Below are 18,655 nucleotides of genomic sequence, written 5' to 3'. Positions count from 1 at the left end.
AAACTGTCTCTACAAAAAAAAAAATAATAATAAAGTTTAAAAATAATGCAGGAGCCTTCTGCCTAATTCCCCTCTCTTAGTTCTGCCTCACTTTAACCCATTGGTCTGTGACCAATTTTCCTACTTAGCTTGAGAATTCCCACACCATGCAATATAATTTTATTCCACTCCAGTACATGGTACAGGATTGTGGTTATAAGTTCTTACAGATCTTTTTTCCCACAAGACAAAGACAAGATTTCTTATTTCCTCCTTGAGTTGGTAATGGAGGGTATCTTGGTCATTTCATTGGGGGATGTGGGACCCCTTTCAGGGTCTCAGGATCTTGCATTTATAAAAGGGTTCCAGTTCCAAATCCTCTTTTCAAGTGAGCCCCAGCCTTGTCTTTGGGCTTGCCACGTAGCCATTAGGTTTGTATTCTGGAACCTTCCCCTGACCCCACTCCTACCTCATAGCAACCACAGAATCCACTTGGAATCTTCCTGCTCTGTCTTTAACTATCTTCTTCATCTCTGAACCCAGAATTATCTTTCTTTCTTTCTATCAAACTCAGACATATAGTTCAGTTTAGTTTTATAGCTTTAAATGAAAGTCATTTCTATATGTTTGTAGTGAAGTAGGGGGAGGGGGAAGGAAAAGGGTTCCATGGGCCCAATTTATCCTCTCACCAGCCACAGCCATCTTTTTTGAAACTGACATGAGTCCCACCACTGTCCTGTTTAAAATGGATCAGTGGCTTTCTTTACATTTAGGACAAAATCCAAGACCCACAGAAGGCAACCTGGTCCCTGCCTACTCAGCTCCTCAGCCAGAGTCAGGGCTGGTACATGTGGCCTTCCTTTCTGGGTCTCTCTACCCCAGGGCCTTTGCATCACCTCTGGCTTCTGCCTGGAAGGTCCTGCCCCCTTCACGTGGCTGGTTCCTTCTGTCTGATAATGGCTCAGATGTCACCTCCTAAGACAGCCCTCAACCAACCACACTCAAGCACCTCCTAGATTACTCTCACCCAATTTATTTCCTGTGTGGCTGCTCATCACGACCTATGATGATCTTGTTTATTTCCATGCTCACTAGTTTACTGCACATTCCCCATCTAGAATGTAAACTCTATGAGGTCACAGACCATGCAGCATCTCTCATCAGCACTCAAGTTTGAGGAATGAAGTTGTTGAAAGCGTGATGGTCTATGGCTGTGTTGTCCCAGTTAGAGGTCATTAGCCACATGGGGCTTAGGAGCCCTTGAAATGTGACTAGTCAGAACTGAACTCTGCATGCAGTACACACAGAATTTTAAGGATTTCATGTGAAGAAAAGAATATAAAATACCTCATCAATAAACTTTTACATAAATTACATGTCAAAATGGTAATTATTGGAATATGAAATGGTTATTAATTGAATTGTTGTGTTAAATAAAATGTGCATGTAGATCTTAAAAATTAATTTTGCTTTCTTAAAAATATGGCTTCTAGGAAATTTCCATGACAGATGTGACTCACATTACATTTCTATCAACCATCGCTGATCTAAAGAGGGAAGTACCTGGAAGGGAAAGTGATGGCAGGCATTATTGGAACTCACATCTCATTTCTGTTTGCTCTGGTGGTGTTGGGTGCCCCAGGAAAGCCCAGCGATTTGGGCAGCAATTCATTCAGCACTGAGCGACATCTGAGCTCATTCCTGACTGTGCTGAAGGATGGGCAATCTCGCCGGGGAAAAACAAACAGCCTGAATCAGGCTTTGTTCTTAATGCTATTCCTAAGTGCTGACGACACTCCTGCTGGGTCCAGCCTCAAGGGAAACAGTGGGGAACTGATTGACAGCCATTAGGAAAATGGAATTGAACACATCTCAGATCAGACATCAAGGCAGAATCTTTATCAAGCAAGCATCAGACCCTGGGAGCTCTCCAGCTAGGAGGAACGCCTGCCTCTCAGACCTTGGCTGTTTGTGATTATATGACAGTCTCCAATCCTATTTAATATTCTAGGGTTAGAACTGTAAAAAGACATTATTGCGTTCTGCTTACTATTCTTTGGCTGTGTGGGCAAGTTAGTTAACCCCCATGCTTCTCCGTGTTCTTATACGCAAAACGGTGATAATAATTGTACCTACCTCAAAAGGTTGCTGTAAAAAAATGAGATGACATCAAATAATGCACTTAGAATAGTGCCCAGGATACACTCAGTGTTCAGTGGATATCCGGTATTATTATTGCTAGCTATGTTTCATATAAGCTGAGGGAAATGCTCTACATCACCTCACAACCTCTAAGGGGCATTTCTAGCTAGTGATCATGGGCCTGTTCTGAATTATTTTGCAAGAAGGATCTAATCTAGGAATTCTTTTTTTATTTGAGACACAGTCTCACTTGGACCCCCTGGGTAGAGTGCTATGGCATGGCGTCATAGCTAACAACAACCTCAAACTCTTGGGCTCAGGTGATCCTCTTGCTTTACCCTCCCAAATAACTGGGATCACAGGTGCTTGCCGGCTATTTTTTAGAGACGGGGTCTCACTCTTGCTCAGGCTGATCTTGCACTCCTGAGCTCAACCAATCTGCCTGTCTGGACCTCCCAGAGTGCTAGGATTACAGGCACGAGCCTCCGCACCCAGCCCAATGTAGGAATCTTTTACTGCTATAGTGGTCATTGATCATTTTTGTTGTCAATCATCCATTTCCCTTCTTAAAAGTGCCCAAATTTCCTTTTAGGGAATAAAATCTTCTTTATTTTCCATGAGTGGTCATTCCTGGCACTGCTCACTGTGTAAGCCCCGCTTCTCTCTCTGTGTCCTGGCACAGACCAGCATGGCCCATGGAGCACTTTCCTTTATTCAGTGTGTAACATGTTGCTTGCCACCAAAAACCCCACAGATTAAATTCCTATTCCTTCCTTTCTTCTCTTCCTTGCTCCTTATCCTAGTCTTTTCTCCAAAGGCCACATGGTCAGAGGAATTACACTTCTGTATATTTTCTCTTCCGAGTTTAGAGAACAGAAAGCATAACATGCTCTAAAACAGACCGAAACGACAGGTCCGTTCAGCTGCAACCGAAATATGCCCAGAGAGGCAGCACCCTGTAGTGGAAAATAAGCTTTGTAGTAAGAGAGATCTGGATTCAAATTCTGCCAGGTCCTGCTGTGTGAGCTTGTGCAATTACTTAACTTCTCTGATCATCAATTTCTTCACGTGTATACACACATATAAACATATATTTTTAAAATTTCAGATTAATATGAAGGTACAAAAATTAGGTAATAATGTTTGCATTTATTAGGTAAAGTCCCTGTTGTAGTTGTATCCCACACCCAGGAGGTGTGCTGTGTACCCTTACATTGTGCCCATTAGGTGGGAGGACACCAATCCCCTTCTCTCTGCCCCCCTACCCCCAGGTTGAATTGAATTGAATTGAAATTTTCTCTTGAGTGGGCAGTATTAGTTTGTCTGCGGGCTTCATATTAATATTGAGAACATTGGATACTTGCTTGTCCATTCTTGTGCAAGCACATTTTTAAAAGAGATATATTTTAAGGTCTTAGTTCACATGATTTAGGAACTAGAGGTCCAGAGAAGTTAAGTAAATTACCCAAGGTCACACAGCCAGCATGTGGGAAGCCAGAATGAATGTAACTGCCTCTCTGAATGGGGCTGTCCCTGAGCGGTCTTCACAGCAGGTATTACTCAGGAAAGTGTCTTCCCAAGTACCAACTATAGATAAAAGCTTGAGATAAAATGTGTCCTGCCTTGTCACTTTAAGGAAAACTCCACCCAATCCCACAAACATGGCCAGATTTAGCTGCCAGTATATTTTAGAAAAATATTTTAGGGTAGAATAGCACACCCCCACTTCACTCCCCCCTCCACTACCACCATCTCCCCATGATGATAAAAAGCCAACACCTTTCCATCTAAGAAAATCTGGCAGAGGTCCCTCCCCACACCCATGAAGCTTGACTCTTGCTGCCCACTTCCATCGGGAGCATTGCACAACCAACGAACTTTCCAAACAAAGAAAGCAGGAGTCAGAAATAAAAATTAGTCATTAATTGTAATTTTTCTGGAATGTATGACTATATAAATTCTAATCAAAAAGTTTGGAATCACATTTGCATTTAGCTAAAAGCTTGTTAGAAAACGGATGAGAACAAAAGGAGCCTCTTAGACTGTGGGTGCTTCTCACAAGGCTGGTCATCACTGCCAAGGGCGGCAGCTGGCAAGGCCAGAGGTGCCAGATTTGGTCTAGTCCAAGAGTCCATAGATGCCCCCTCTGTCCACAAGACACAAATTCTAATTCCACTATAGCTATTAAAGGCATTCAAACAGCTGTCCCCATACCCATTTGCAGCTGGCTAAAATCCTCTCTCATAGTAGGTGATTTTTTTCCTTTTTAAGACTGCTGGACTTTGGGAAACCAAAACAGGAGGATCACTTAAGACCAAGAGTTCAAGGCCAGGCTGAGCAAGAGTGAGACCTAATCTCTACCAAAAGTAGAAAAAAATAGCTGGCTGTGGTGGTGCCCACCCACCCTGTAGTCCCAGCTACTCAGGAGGCTGAGGCAGGAGGATCACTTGAGCTCAGGAGTTTTACGTTGCAGTGAGCTGTGATGATGCCACTGCACTGTAGCCAGGGTGACAGAGTGAGACCCTGCCTCAGGGAAACAGAAAAAAAAAGACTATGCTGGAAATGTATTATTTGGTAAAATAGAGTGCTGTTTACAAAGAGGTTTAAAATCAAAATTAAAGGCCAAGGAATTGTTAACTGTGACTGCTCCTTTTATTTGGTGAAGACAATTCCAGTGGCGCAGGGATGGGACAGTAAACACATAGGGTGACAGTCCCAGGTGCTACTTCCCTCTTGTAATAAGAAACTTCTCACACAGGCCATGGGCCACGCTAGGGTAAAACTGTGAAGCTCAAAAATCTTAACTTGTTGGAGCTTCACTTCATCTATCTCTCCTGGCTCCTTCCTGACATCAAAGTTTTTCTGTCCTTCCCAGGTCTAGAGATTGGAATCATCTGGTTGGGCAAATGGCTTCTCTACACGGCAATTTCAAAAGCTATTTTCCGCTTCCATACCAAGTAGGGAGATTCAGATCTCATCCAGGCATGATCCTCATCCATCCTCAGGATGGACTTGGTGGTGTTTGAATGATACCTACTGGTTACACCCTGGGGTTTGGCTGTCTCCCTTGTCTTTATCTGTCAATGTCAGCATCAAATTAGGGAGAGAAACAAAATAGGACAAGCCAAGGGCAGCCTTTCTGGGAATTCTGCCAGGCTGGCAAGATGAGGCAGACAGTGTAATGTGCTGGCAGGAGGTCACGACTGGGTCAGATGATAGAGAAAATGGGTGTACACAGGGACAGAGACGGGACTTTGAGTCCAGAGGACCGAGCTCAGGCCAGAAGTTGGGCAGGTAAATTGGAGTCAGCGTTCAGAAATGCAAACTGGGCAGGAAGGTGTGATCTGAGCACAAGACACAAGCCAGTCATTGAGAGAAACAGATTCAAAATGCAATTGCATTTCCAAGCCTAGGGATGGAGAGAAAAACGGGGCAGGGGAATCGTAATTTAAAATAGTAAACACATTTTACTGGATCTCATCCCTATCAACTCCTTCAGAGCCACGAGACCCCTGCAAAGACACTCCTGGACCACCTACCTTCTAGTCATTTCCAGGCGTCCCGAGGGATTCTCAAGTGGTGGCCTCTCCAGTGAGTGCTGTGGCAATGACAAGGCCCCCCCTCCCAGGCTCCTTCCTGCGGTTTACCTGTTGAACCCCCCCTGCTCTGGCAGCAGCAAGCACAGGCTTCTATACAACCTGCCTCCCGTGTACAGGGTGCGTGTGCCCACATGGCCGCAGTGTCCTGTGCGGGGCTCACCTTCTCTCTGGGTCTCACCACTGCAGGCATCTTTCTGCCTAGGGGCTTTCCCAGAGGGTGGGACCCTGCTCTCTTCACACAGCAGGAAGCAGGAAGATCAATGCCCCCTCTAGCCACACCAGCAGCAGCCCAGGCTAAGGACTGAAGGACTTGGTATAAACATCCCACTCCCTGCATCCCTAGGGCAAGGTGAATCTGTCCCATGCTGGCCTTCTCAGTTCCCCAGGACAATGAAGCTCAGCTGACCACAGTGTTAACTCGCTTGCTAATGCATCTTCTATTGGCTTCTTCTTTTTTTTTTTTTAATAAGATTTTTATTTTAGTTGGTTTTAGATAAGTCTTTTTTTTTTTTTTTTTTGCTGGGGCTGGGTTTGAACCCACCACCTCCGGCATATGGGACCAGCGCCCTACTCCTTGAGCCATAGGCGCTGCCCTTCTATTGGCTTCTTATCCTTTTCTGTCCCTCTTTTCTACCGATCTCTACTGGTGTTTCCAGTTTGCACTTGAATGTTTGACCTCGGTAGTACTTCTGATGACAATCTAAGACACCCCCAGCCCATCTCCCTGACTTCTTCCTCTCAATTCCTCACCAGGCAACCTGAGTGGCCCTTGATAATCTCAATCAGAGCAGATCTCGCCCCTCCTCAAACCTTCCAAAAGGCTTTCCATTCCCTATAAAATAAAAAGGCAAGACCCTTCTTAGAGACTGCAAGGCCCAGTGTGATTTATAAAATTTGGCCCTGCTTTATCTCTCCCCTCACTCCCTCTGCCCCAGTCTCAAGGGGTCATCTTACTGTCCCTCACTTTCCTGCCTTCAGTCTCATGTACCCGCTTTTCCCCTGCCTGAATATCTGACCTTTGCACCCAGCTCTCTGGGTGGCTTGCTCCTTGTTGGTGTTATTCAAGTAACAACTCAAAACTTACCTCCTCTAAGAAGTCTTCCCTGACTACCGGATTTTAGGCAGCCCTGCCTCACCCTCCAGTCATTCTTCAATATTGATGACTACCTAAAGCATGCCTCACTATGGGTTTGTTTGCTTGTTAATTTTTTTTTGTTTGCTTGTTAATTTTATGCCTCCTGTTTGGAGTCCAGTGCCTAGAACATTGCCCAGTGCATGGCAGGCACTTGATAAATATTTGTGGAATGAGGGATGATCCGGGCAAGAGAAGAAGAGGAATTGATTTAAGATAATGGCAGTAGCAGTGGAAAAGAGGAGACTGATTAGGGAATTATTTAGGAGAGCGAATCAGTGGTATTCGCTAACCAAGTAAATGTAGAACCTGGGGTCCAAGTTGACGCCAAACTTGACAGCTTGCAGGAATGGGACGTCATTCACCACAACAGTCAGTACAAGAAAGGAGCAGACCTGGTAAGAAAGATAATGAATTCACGTGGGCTTGATACATGTGATAAGCTGTGGGATGTCCCAATGGAGACGTCCAGCAAAGCATTAAGACTACAGGTCCAGAGTATCAGAGAAGAGAGGAAACGAAAGCTCTGAATCTTCAAAGAGTCAGCAACACACAGGCATTGCTGTGCTACAAACTCAAATGATTTTAGGGACCAAGAAAACGATTTAGATGAGTGAAGTCACCCAGATCAAAACCATAATGTTGTGGTTACTGCAGGTAGAATTGAAGACAATCTTCCCCATCTCTAAAGACTTTTGTATTAAACATTATTTAAACACCGTGGGGGCCAACGAAAACAGGTCTTGTTTTTTGATCGCTAATGCAGAATGAGAAAATGTATTTCCCCACGGTACTAGACCCTGAGGACACCAGCATTTAAGGGGCAGGCACAGAAGAATAATGAATCTGCAAATGAGGTTGAGGAAGAATGGAAGAGAGGGGCAAGATGGAATATTACACAGCAATGAAAAATAACAAGCAACTGCTACACGCAACAGATAAGAATGTTGAATCCCACAGATAACAATGTTGAGTGAAAGAAGCCAAACACGAAAGAGTACCTACTGAATAATTTTGTTATATGAAGTTCAAGAACAGACAAAACCAATCTATGGTGATAGATGTCAAAATAATGGTTGCCTTTGTGGAAAGAGAATTAACTGAGAAGGAGCACAAGGAACCCATCTAAAAAGCTGGAAATATTCTGTATCTTGTATCATTGTTACATGGGCATATACATGAGTCAATTTTTTAAAGCTGTACACTTAAGATTTGTATAAACATGAGCTGTGTGTAAATTACATTTCAATTAAAAAGTGGGAAAAAATGGGTGGTGCCTGCAGTTCAATGGGTAGGGCGCTGGCCACATACACTGAAGCTGTCGGGTTCGAACCCGGCCTGGGCCTGCTAAAACAACAGTGACAACTGAAATAAATAAATAAATAAAATATCCAGGTTGTGTCAAGCACCTGTAGTCCCAGCTACTTGGGAGGCTGAGGCAAGAGAATAGCTTCCACCCAAGAGTTTGAGGTTGCTGTGAGCTGTGATACCATGGCACTCTACCCAGGGCGATAGCTTCAGACTCTGTCTCAAAAAAAGAAAAAAAAGTGAGGAAAAAAAGAAGAGAAAGAGGACATTAGACTGAAGGGGACAGTGGGCTTTTCTTTCAGAATCAGTTCAGTTCTTACTGTATACCTAATGTTAGAGATGTTGTGGACATTTTAGCAAGCAACTATTCTTGCAACTTTTCTGTGTGTGAAAGTGTATCAAAAAAGTTATCAAATATTAAAAAAACAGAGGCCAAAGCATGGTGGCTCACACCTATAATCCTAGCATTCTGGGAGGCCGAGGCAGTGGATTGCTTGAGCTCAGGAGTCTGAGACCAGCCTGAGCAAGAGTGAGACCCTATCTCTACTAAAATAGAAAAATCAGCTGGGTGTTGTGGCAGCCACCTGTAGTCTCAACTACTTGAGAAGCTGAGGCAAGAGGATCTCTTGAACCTAGGAGTTTGAGGTTGCTGGGAGGTATGATGCCATGGCACTCTACCCAAGGGTACAAAGTGAGACTCTGTCTCAAAAAATATATATTATATTGAGACCCCCATCTCTACCAAAAAATAGAAAAATTAGCCTGGTGTAGTGGTGCACATCTATAGTCCCTGCTAACGGGGGGCTGAGGCAGGACAATCGCTTGATCCTAGGAGTTCAAGGTTGCAGTGAGCTAGGATGACACTACTGCACTCTAGCCTGGGTGACAAAGCAAGACCCTATCTCAAACAACAGCAACAACAAAACCAAAGTAAAGCATGACAATGTAATAAACAAAAACAATATTCTGTCCATATAATTTTTTTTTAAATTTTTGAATAAGGGGGGGATGAAGTGCCCATCTCTTTCCTTCTACCCTTGCCATGGAAGCAGAGTACCAGAGCCAGTTTTGTGAATGACAAAGGAAAGAGAACACCCTTTCTGCCCAGGGCAACATGCCTTTGTCAGCTTAAATTAGTAAATGAGAGAGGCACCCTTGTCCCAGCCTATCTGAACAAACAAGCAAAACACACCAGCTTTGGGAATTTCCTGGTTAACCTAATAGGACATCCGGAATTTTCTTCATAATAGTCGTCAAAAGGCACACACACACACACTCAAAACAAAATATTGCAGCAAAAGACTCATTTGAGACTAAGCTATTTTCACCCTGGAGTGACAATATACAGTTAAGGTCACAATTCTTGGAGTTTATTTGTTCTGGGCTCAAACTCTGATCTACCACTCATGAGAGGAATGTCCTTGGGCAAGCTATGGGTTTCAACTTACTCACCCCTAGAACAAGGCTTTCAGTAGAAAGCCTCATTATCTCGTTTATTTCCCACTACATCTCTATTAAGGTAGAGCTCAGGAGTTGGAGACCAGCCTGAGCAAGAGTGAGAACCCATCTATACAAAATAGAAAAGCTAGAGGCTTAATAGAGCCGTAGTGGGAAATAAATGAGATAATGAATGCCAAGTAGTCAGCTCTGTCCCTGGTGCACAGAAAGTCCTCAATAGGTGGAAACAAAAATGGAAAAATAAAAAAATAATTCTAGGAGTCAGATGTGTTTAGAAAGTTGGTTAGGGAGTGGCTGAGTAGGTGGTGCTGTGGACCACGGCCCGAGAGCAGTGCCTGCTCTACGCGGGGAACAAGGGGTATGAATGTGATTTCTGATGAAACTGGATTGGAATAATTTTCATGATCTTTGCATATTTACATGTATGTATTTTAAAATTTTGCATTTGACTGAAAGTGCCTTGAGAAAATTTGCACATTGCAAGGTGATCTTAGCCACCTCCTTGATTTGGGTACTCTGGGATTCCTTGCTGCTGCTTTACTTCAGAGAACGCAACAAATGTGATGAGAAAAAGGAGAGGGGACTTCCTGCTGGGGAAGTTCTAGAGCCAGTGCAAAAGCCTCATGAAGGTCCTGGAGACATGGGGAAGCCAGTCTTCATCCCTAAAAAGGATCAAGAAAAGAGGAAAGAGACGTTTAAAACCAATCAGTTCGGGCAGCACCTGTGGCTCAGTGGGTAGGGTGCCAGCCCCATATACCAAGGGTGGTGGGTTCGAACCCAGCCCCGGCCAAATAGCAAAATAAATAAATAAATACATACCAATCAGTTCAATTTAATGGCGAGTGAGATGATGGCTCTCAACAGATCTTTGCCAGATGTTAGAAGGATGTAAAACAAAGGTGGATCCAGATAATCTTCCTACCACAAGTGCAGTGATTGATTTCCACAATGAGGTTTGGAGCACACAACTGTGAACTGTCCATAGCGTCATTCATCGCTCTCTAAGACATGCGATAGAAGAAATTGCTCTAGTAGATGATGCCGGCGAAAGAGACTTTTTGAAAAGGCCTCTAGAGAGTTATGTGAAAAAACTGAAAATACCAGTTCATATAATTCGAATGGAACAACGGTCTGGGTTGATCAGAGCTAGATTAAAAGGAGCTGCCAGTGTATCTTGACACTTATGGAATAAAGCATTTTTAAGCTATTGGGAAAAAAAAAAAAGGAGCTGCCGTGTCTAAAGGCCAAGTGATAATCTTTCTGGACGCTCACTGTGAGTGCGCAGTGGGGTGGCTGGAGCCTCTCTTAGCCAGGATCAAACATGGCAGGAAAACTGTGGTATGTCCTGTTACGGATGTGAGCAGTGATGATACTTTTGAGTACATGGCAGGTTCTGACATGACCTATGCTAGAGTCAGCTGGAAGGTCAATTTTCACTGGTATCCTGTTCCCCAAAGAGAAATGGACAGAAGGAAAGATCATCGAACTCTTCCTGTCAGAACATTCATGATAGCAGGAGGCCTTTTCTCTATAGACAGAGATTACTTTCAGGAAATTGGAACATACGATGCTGGAAGGGATATTTGGGAAGGAGAAAACCTAGAAATTTCCTTTAGGATCTCGCCAGTGTGGAGGAACTTTGGAAATCATTACCTGCTCACATGTGTTTCAGAAAGCTACACCTTACACGTTTCCAGGAGGCACAGGGCAGATTATCAGTAAAAATAACAGACGACTTGCAGAAGTGTGGATGGATGAATCCAAGAATTTTTTTCTATATGATTTCTCCAGGTGTTACGAAGGTAGATTATGGAGATATCTCATCAAGACTTGGTCAAGGACAGAAGTACAATGCAGACCTTTCTCTTGGTACCTAGAGAATATTTATCCTGATTCTCAAATTCCACGTCACTATTTCTCATTGGGAGAGATACAACATGTGGAAACAAATCAATGTCTAGATGACATGGCTAGAAAAGAGAATGAAAAAGTTGCAATTTTTAACTGTCATGATATGGGAGGTAATCAGGTTTTCTCTTCTGCTGCCGACAAAGAAATTAGAACAGATGACCTTCACTTGGATGTTTCCAAACTTAATGGCCCAGTCATAATGCTCCAATGCCACCACCTAAGAGGCAACCAACTTTGGGAGTTTGACCCAGGGTAATTAACCCTGTAGCATGTGAACAGTAATTAGTGCCTGGATGAAGACACAGAAGAGGACTGCCAGGTGCCCAGCATTAGAGACTCCAATGGAAGCCGGTCCCAGCAGTGGCTTCTTTGAAAAGTCACCCAGAATATTTCCAGAAATATTCTAAGATCAAATTTACAAAATAATAATAATAATAATAATAAAATAAGGATTGACTGGGCTACCTCAGAATACATTTCTGCCACATTCTTAAGGACGTGAGGTTTATCAGCCATTAAAACTTAGACTATTTTAGCTTTTCCCTAGCTGGGAACCAGCCTTCCTGTCCATGGACGTAAACTGCATAGTAGTGAGACTGTGCACACTGATGTTTACAAGATCGAAGAGTCTTTCATAAAGAATCACGGCAAAGGATATTTAGCAATGAAACAATCAACAAAATGTACTTTCCGGAGTTGCATCTTTTACAGTTTGCTTGCACGTCCGTAATTTCTACTAAATGTACTGTCATAATAAAGAGATTTCCAATATTTTTTTCCTGATTAGAATTAGTAGCCAGTATATTAAATATTGATATAAAAATAAGTGAAAAGAACTGGAACCAGATTCCGAATCATGAAAACATTTTTATAACAATAAAAACTACATTAAGCAGGGTTTCAAGGAAATTAAAACAGAACTATGAGAAGTATAATTTGTTATAGTACAGTATCAAATTTCTACATAGATTTTATACTTCAGTGGGGAAATATAACTGACTCCAATGACATTCATTTTATTTTCATCTGTGATCGCCATGGATGTTTTTATTTTCCTTGGGGTGATGAAATTGAGCTGAAAAAAAAAAAGGCTCTTTGAACATAGTTTTACTTTCTTTCTACAACTTTTTTAATTTGGTTTGTGGGCTGTCAGAATTGTAATTTTTAATTGCCTTTTAAAAAATGGAGATTTGACATCATGTCTGGGCTCAACTGAACAAGTTAGGTATTCGGTTGCTCTTGAGTCAACTGGCTTATAGAGCTTCTCTCACATGTGGGCACAAATTTCTTACCAGATTTTCAACCTCTTAACTTGATCCAGCTGATTGTGCTTAATACCCAAGATTCATACTACTGTACTACAGATTTGTTTTCACAGCAATAAATCTTCAGTTCTTTATGATTCCACTTAACAAATGGCTTACAGAAGTGATTTATTATTTGGGTATTTGGAGATAATATATTTGATGGTTTTTTGGAAGACCTTTTCCACTCCATACTCAGATGTGCTTCATTGTCAAGTGCATATTTAGGTTAGATTCTTGAATTGTAAAGTTGATCTGTTGCTTTTTTAAAAATTAAATTTGACTGAAAATTAAAAAAAAAGAAAAGAAACTTGGTTAGGGGCTGAGAAGTTTTCCAGGAATAACTTAAGTTCATTGACTACTTCTCCATGCCTGGCACATGGAATACTTGATATCATTTAATTTTCCAAACGACCCAATGAGGCAAGTATTATTCCCAATTTACAGATGAGAAAATATGACCTAGAATGGTTAAACTGCTTGCTGAAATTCCTTCAGCTAGTCAGTGTGGAATCATTCTAGAGAGTTAAGGCAATCCAGTTTGGTTCAAAGACACAGAGGTCAAGGGATAATGTGAGCATCATAAAATGTTTGCCTCCAACACTGCCCTTCAGCTGGTTACCCAGGTCTTAACCCTTTGGATAGGGATCAAGTGAGTTCAGGGTCAAGGTAGCAGCAATGGCTTTTAAGAAGGAAGCCAATGAAAGCTACTGCCTAAGCTACCCCAGCCTGGGTTCTAGAAGCTTCAACCACAAGCAGAGATGACTCAAAAAATTGAGTCTGGCTGCTGCTGGAAGCAATACTGTTGGTACAGATAGAACGGCCCTCAGTGTTGGACCCTGACAGCCCCAGCATAGATGATGGTGGCTATCAGCAATAAACACAGGGTGACAAGCTAGAGTCTTAGAGCAGGAATATGGGGATGGGGATGGGGGTGCAGGACAAGAGAACCAGACTAAAGAACCACCTATTAACACCACTGCCAGGGATCCCCATAATGGGGTGGGTATCAGCAGAGCAAGAACACTACCACTTGGTAAGAGGACTGTATATTTTACCCCTAGGCTGCAGAGACTGGAGGACTCTAGTTTACAGAGCAGAGAGTTCTGAGGTCTATACCTTTATTACGCTAGCTAGACAGTACATAATACTTAGACAATTTATTTCTGATGCTTACATTAGTGAAACTTTGGGGTTTCGTTTGTTTGTTAATAGCCTTTATTTAGGTCTATTTTTTTTTCCTTCTTGAGACAGAATCTCACTCTGGAGCCCTGGGTAGAATGCCATGGCATCATGATAGCTCACAGCCACCTCAAACTCAAGTGAACCTCTTGCCTCAGTTTTTCAATTTTTTTTTTTTTATTTTTGAGACAGAGTCTCAAGCTATCATCCTGGGTAGAGTGCCATTGTGTCACAGCTCACAGCAACCTCAAACTCTTGGGCTTAAGTGATTCTCTTGCCTCAGCCTTCCAAGTAGCTGGGACTACAGGTGCCTGCCACAACACCCGGCTATTTTTGTTGTTGTTGTTGTTGTTGTTGTCATTGTTTTGGCTGGCCCCGGGCCAAGTTAGAACCTGCCAGCCTTGGTGTATGTGGCCGGCGCCCCACCCACTGAGCTATGGGCACCACCAGTTTTCCTATTTTTAGTAGAGATGGGGGAGGGGGGTATCTCACTCTTGCTCAGGCTGGTCTCAAACTCCTGACCTCAAGCAATCCACCGCCTAGGCCTCCCAGAGTGCTAGAATTACAGGTGTGAGCCACTGTGCCTGGCCCTTTATTTATATCTTTGCAAACAGCCCTGAATGAGAAATGTCCCTACGTGTCAGGAAACATACCAAGCCTGGATGGGGATGTTTTAGGACAAGACTCACTTGTGGAACCTCAAATGCACTGACACCTGCCATTTCCTAGTATGAAAAATCTGGCAGCACAGAGGGCATTTGCTCTCTCCAGTGCGTTTTCTGCTGGTCGGACAGTTTTATTGATTGGTTGGTTTTGAGGCAGAGTGATATAATGAAGAATGTCAGTCAGGAGTGAGGGGCAGATGCTAAGTGGGCCCTCGTATCTTGGGCTATTAATTTTTCTGAGCTTTAATTTATTTATCTGGGGTGGCACCCGTAGCTCAGTGGGTAGGGGGCTGGCCACATACACCCAGGCTGGCTGGTTCGAACCTGGCCTGGTCCTGCCAAATAATGACAACTGCAACAACAACAACAACAAAAAATAGTCAGGCATTGTGGTGGGCACCTGTAGTCCCAGCTACTTGGGAGGCTGAGGCAAGAGAATTGCGTAAGCCCAAGAGTTTGAGGTTGCTGTGAACTGTGATGCCACTGCACTCTACCTATGGTGACAACTTGAGACTCTGTCTCAAAAATAATAATAATGATAATGTATTTATCTATAAAATAAAAAGACTTGAGTATATGACTCAGAAGGTCCAACAAAGCTCTGAAATTCTAGATGTGTGTCTCCCCATCAGACCTCTCTAGAGACATAAGGTTTCAAGCTCACACAGATTCTTGGTTTCTGCCATTCACATCTACTTTTAAAATTCTTCCCTGAACTTTATGTGAGTCTTTGTGGAATCGTTAAAGGTTTGAAGAAATAACAGTATTAATTATAAAGACTCAAGAAACAGAGAAGAATATGATGTTTTATAACCTGAGAAATCTGTCCAAATGCTAGAATTTTTCTTCGAAGCACCTCCCAAGGAGGAACAGTCTCTTCCTTCCCGGCAGGAAAGTGAGTGTTTCTTTCATTGCCACCCTGTTCACCTGTACCTGCTCCTCACTCTTACTCAACAAACTTCAGAGCAAGGGAGAAGGACTCAGCACTTCACTCCAGGCTGTGTTTAGACACTTGGTAAAAGAAGCATTCCAGAATCCTTCCTTGACCAGCTCTGCTAGACCAACCAGCAATCCCTCCCTCTTGTCACTTTGGTAAGGGTGATTGAGAACTCCATATCTTTGTTAATCATGTTTCTGTGTTTCCGATTGCAAGTGGTCAGTTGAACTGATTTCCTGTAGTTCTATCATCTGAGCAGAAGATAGCGTCTCAGCTGAACATGCAGATGTCCTATTTAGACTTTACCCACAATGGAGCAATCTTTGGTGCCTAAGATTTCATCCTTTGGGCCGGGTGCGATGGCTTGTGCCTATAATCCTAGCACTGGGGGAGGCTGAGATAGGTGGATTGCTTGAAGTTAGGACTTTGAGACCAGCCTGAGTGAGAGCACATCTACTAAAGATAGAAAAACTGGCCGGATGTAGTGGTGCATACCTATAGTCCCAGCTACTTGGGAGGCTGAGGCAAGAGGCTCATGCCCAAGAGTTTGAGGTTGCTGTGAGCTATGATGCCACAGCGCTGTACCCAGGGTGACAGAGTGAGACTCTGTCTCAAAAAACAAAACAAAACAGAACAATTTCATCTTTTGCACTTCATATCAGTGAGTGTTCTTCGTTGCATCAGAAACCAACTCCAAGTGAATTGAGAAGAAGATGGAGTTACTCAGAGATATTAGTAGCACACAGAATCACTGGGGATGGGCAGCTGGAAAACCAGGCTTGAAGGCTACACAGAGAGTGCCCAAATCATCATGGAACTAAGCTGAGACAACCGGGGGTCTGATATTTTTAGCTTCCAGAGGAAGGTAACAGGCTCGACTTCCTTCAAAACTCATTAGGTAGATAATACCCTAATACAGGAAAGGGGTTCAGGAGCTGAGTGGCCAAAGAAACAACAAATGTTTACCATAGTTTCATCTCCCGGTGGGGGGCTATCCTTGAAACTTTTTTTTTCTCCAGGAGACTCCAAATTGCAGTGACATCAATAGTCAGGTAGAAGTAAACTAGCATTTATTAAATACTAACTTTGTGCCCCTAAGATTCACTTACCATATTTTACAACAACTCTGCAATGTGGGTTTTATTGGCAGAATTCATATTACTTGTTGTCTTATTACCCTCAAAGGATAGGGTAACTAATTGTTAAGGGTTGAATCATGTCCCCCAGTGATCCGTACCTTTAAGACCTAACCCGAGTACTTAAAATAAAGATGGGACCTTTACAGAAGTAACCAAGTTAAAATGATGTCATATGGACAGGCCTTCATCCAATATGACTAATGTCCTTATAAAAAGGGGACGTTAAGAGACGTATGCACGTAGGGAAGATGATGGCAGCCAAGAAGTGCCAATGATTACCAGCAAATCACCAGAAGCTGGGGGAGAGGCATGGAACAGATTCTTCCTTACAGCTCTCAGATAGAACCACCCCTGCCAACGCCTTAATGTTGGAATTCTAGCCTCTAGAACTATAACACAATAGATTTCTATTGTTTAAGCCACTGAGAATATGGAATTTGTTTACAACAGCCCTAGCAAACTAATAAAGCAAGTCACCTAAAATCTCATAGCCAATGAAAAGCAGAACCAGGTTTCAACCTAAATCTGGCCAATTCTAACACATTAGCTCTCTTCACCATGACTGTATCATAATTCCTATCTACAGAAAATTCTGGGATGGTCTATACCTGAAAGATGTCAGTTTGATTTGTATTAAGCTTGAAGTGCCTAATAATATCCTGGTGTCCAGTAAACAGTTGGATATATGAATCTGAAATTCGAGAAGCTATCCAGGCTCAAGAGAGACAGACAGAAGTCATTAACATATAGGTGAAAACTGAAATCCTGAGTGTCAACCAGGAAGTACATACTGAGTAAAAACCAGTGGGCCTTGGCGGCACCTGTGGTTCAGTGGGTAGGGCGCCAGCCCCATATACCGAGGATGGCAGGTTCAAACCCAGCCCTGGCCAAACTGCAAACAAAAATAGATGGGTGTTGTGGCAGGTACCTGTAGTCCCAGCTACTCTGGAGCCTAAGCCCAAGAGTTGGCATTTGCTGTGAGCTATGACACCACCGCACTCTACCAAGGGCGATAAAGTGAGACTCTGTCTCTAAAAAGAGATGTTTAAAAACCAGTAGGCCTGTGATGAAACCCTGGTGCAGCAGTGATTTCTACTTACCCCTCCTTATCCTTTCTTTTCTTCTCCTATAAAAATGGAATTTTCAGCTAAGCATATGGCCTTCCAGAATAAAGACTTTATTTTCCAGGCTCCCTTGCAGCTAGCTGTGACTATGTTGTGGGTAAAAGGATACCAGACATCAGCTGCCTGAAAATTCCCTTATGAGACAGTTGATGTCCTTTATTCATTCTTTTCCTTCATCTTTTCTCCATCCTGCTCCTTGGAACTTGGATGATGCCTTGAATCACAAGGATGAAGAGCATTCCCAAGAAATTATAGGACAATTAATTGAAAGAGGCCTGTGATCCTAAGGACTTCCTGAAATAGAGATGCCAGCTCTAGAATGTAAATATCTAGACATTTGCATGAGAGTTAAATTGCTATCTGGTTCAAGTCAATATTCCTTTTTTTGATTATTCTCTGCTATCGCCTAATCCCAAATAATATACTCTGGTGAGCACCAGGATTTAGGAGGTAGATATAGGAAGGATGAAAGAGAAATTTAAAAGGAATGGCCATGGCTGGTCCAAGTGTAGTGGTGTTTACAACTAATTCATCACAACCAGTTACAGATTCCTTTGTTTATTCTTTACTCCCACTACTTCACTTGACTGGTAATTAAATTATAAAAATAAATTAGCTGGTTCGGCACCTGTAGCTCAGTGAGTAGGGCACCAGCCACATACACTGAAGCTGGAGGGTTAGAGCCTGTCCCAGGCCTACTAAACAACAACGACAACTACAACCAAAAAATAGCCGGACATTGTGGTGGGCACCTGTAGTCCCAGCTACTTGGGAG

At 42.9% G+C, this 18,655-nt stretch overlaps 1 protein-coding gene and 1 pseudogene across 2 annotated transcripts in view; one reads left to right on the top strand and one right to left on the bottom strand.

Annotated features, from left to right (window-relative positions):
• Window positions 1-6,862, bottom strand: part of LYRM9 (LYR motif containing 9) — a 44,478-nt gene extending 37,616 nt beyond the window's left edge. The window contains exon 1 of one of the 2 annotated variants that reach the window (XM_053570118.1): window positions 6,805-6,862. The gene's annotated coding sequence lies outside the window, so the exon portion shown is untranslated. Of the gene's footprint in view, window positions 1-5,660; window positions 6,091-6,804 lie in introns of those variants that run through there. The other variant, XM_053570119.1, reaches the window with a different exon arrangement.
• Window positions 6,863-10,084: 3,222 nt separating this feature from the next.
• LOC128570726 (polypeptide N-acetylgalactosaminyltransferase 1-like) lies at window positions 10,085-11,902 on the top strand (annotated as a pseudogene).
• The last annotated feature ends 6,753 nt before the right edge of the window (window positions 11,903-18,655 follow it).

The sequence above is a fragment of the Nycticebus coucang genome, chromosome 18, assembly GCF_027406575.1.
Source record: "Nycticebus coucang isolate mNycCou1 chromosome 18, mNycCou1.pri, whole genome shotgun sequence".
In the NCBI taxonomy this organism is placed as follows: domain Eukaryota; kingdom Metazoa; phylum Chordata; class Mammalia; order Primates; family Lorisidae; genus Nycticebus; species Nycticebus coucang.
Note: the sequence above shows the minus strand (reverse complement) of the source record. Positions and strands in the feature narration are given on the sequence as shown.